The 2,030-nt window shown below is 39.9% G+C and overlaps 1 non-coding gene across 1 annotated transcript; it reads left to right on the top strand.

The window, feature by feature from the left end:
* Positions 1-702: 702 nt before the first annotated feature.
* Positions 703-810, top strand: LOC141644729 (small nucleolar RNA R71). Its single transcript, XR_012544339.1, has one exon. It is a non-coding gene; the product is annotated as a small nucleolar RNA R71 (small nucleolar RNA).
* The last annotated feature ends 1,220 nt before the right edge of the window (positions 811-2,030 follow it).

Genomic DNA, 2,030 nt, shown 5'->3' with positions numbered 1-2,030 from the left:
TTTGCATTTGGGCCAACAAGATGCCTTGAGTTTTAGCCATTTGCATGACCAAGGCTTCAAGTTTGCTTCCCTCTTGATCATTTTGTTGAGAATTTGGGGGTGGACTTTGGGTTAGTTGGAAGTTTTGTTGAGGTGGCCTTTGATTTTGACTTTGAAAACCCGGTGGGTTAACGGATCTTTGTTGTGGTGTAATGTAAGTATTTTGTTGTTGGGGCACAAAGGTATTTTGTGGTGGAGGGTTTAACACATTTGTGCATTTCTAGGACATATTTGGGTGAAATTTCAAATTAGGATTATAAGTGTTCGAGAGAGTACCTTGCATTTACCTCCTCAAAAGTTGCCCTACATAAGGCGACAGCGTGATCCGCTCCTCCGCAACCGTCACAAACAACGATTTGGCTCGTAGTGGACATAGCATTGACTTGTTGGAGAGAGTAAATTGAATCTTGGTCCGCCAATTGTTATTGGAGTCAGGCAATTTGAGCCTTCAAGACGAAAGTGTCGGAAGATTCCTCCGTACCTTTGATTGGTGCATTCCAGGAATTGACATATTGAGCATCATGAATCGCCATGAATTTAATCGTGGCATGAGCAATATCGGTGTCAATTTGATCAAACCGCCCATTGTTGGCGGAATTAAGAACTCTTACGGACTCGGCACAACATCCATTGTAGAATGTCATAGCGAGAAACCAAGGATCCAACCCATGATGTGGTCATTGTCTTTGGAGATCCTTGTACCTCTCCCAAGCCTCATAAAGGATCTCCAGTGCTTGTTGGGGAAATCCCGTGATTTGGCTCCTCAAGGTTTGAGTTTTCTCCGGTGAAAATTACATTTTTGTAAAAAGCAAGAGCCAAAGTCTCCCAATTGTTGATTCCCATAACTTCTCTATCAAGGTTATTGATCCATAGCTGAGCCTTGTTCTTCAATGAAAAATGGAAAAGTATCTCCCTTATTTGAACTTGTGTGACTCCCGTTTGCCGAATCATGGAGTAATAGTCACAAAAATTTTGAACATTTAAATTGGGATCCATCAAAGAACTTCCCCCAAATTGCCTTCTCTCAACAATGTTGATGAAAGCCGGTTTGATCTCGAAATCCATGGCTCCAATTTGGGTAGTAGTGATACTCTTTGGAAGCATGACTGCGGTGGACTTGGAATGATCGAAAAGCTTCACCATCTTTTTTATTGGAGATGGTGGTGGCGGTGTAGATGATGAAATAGAACCTTCTTCCTTGTCACGGATTGGATAATTGGTACGAATGCGACCCAAACCTCCGGGACTAGAAGATGCGTCAAGCTCCTTGAAATAATTGAGTCGGTTATGGAACGTTCTCTCAGGCTCCGGATCAAAGGGAATAAATTCTCCAGTACGAGAGGACCTAGTCACTACAAAATGAAACTATAGCAACACCATGAAAGTGTTGCAAAATGTCTTAGAAATGTTGCCTTATACTTTAGGCAACGCTTTTAAGAGTGATGCATAAAGCTTCGTTGCAATAGCTCAATGCAACACTTAGTGCAACACTTTATCACCAGAAGCAACACTTTAAGAAAGTGTTGCACTTTATTTTAGTATGCAACACTTTTTTCAAGCAACACTTCTTTAAGGAAGTGCAACACTTCTATTGTGTAAAAGGCAATATTTCTTTATATCATTTGCAACATTTTCTTCTTGAATAAAGCAACACTCTCGACAAATAGATGGAACACATTTGATGTCGATAACGCAATAATTTTTCTTGACAATGCAACACTTCTTTAAGAGCAATACTTTCATTCCAAAAAACTGTAAATACAATACTTTTTTAACAAGTCTGTATACTTTACACTAACAATTGCCATACCAATAAATTACAACTTGCAAGTGAACAATCTAAGGTACGTCTTGAGTTTTAACTTTATTCTGGTAAATAAGCACATGCGGCCTACCCGACAAGCTTAGCATCTCGCAGACAATATCCACTATAACGCAATGATCACCTTCCATTTAGTCTAGATCTTTGAAGCTCTTTCTTATAAACCGGT

This window comes from Silene latifolia, chromosome 2, assembly GCF_048544455.1.
Source record: "Silene latifolia isolate original U9 population chromosome 2, ASM4854445v1, whole genome shotgun sequence".
NCBI classification, from domain to species: Eukaryota; Viridiplantae; Streptophyta; class Magnoliopsida; order Caryophyllales; family Caryophyllaceae; genus Silene; species Silene latifolia.
The sequence above is the reverse complement of the archived record's forward strand: the minus strand, read 5'-3'. Positions and strand labels throughout refer to the sequence as shown.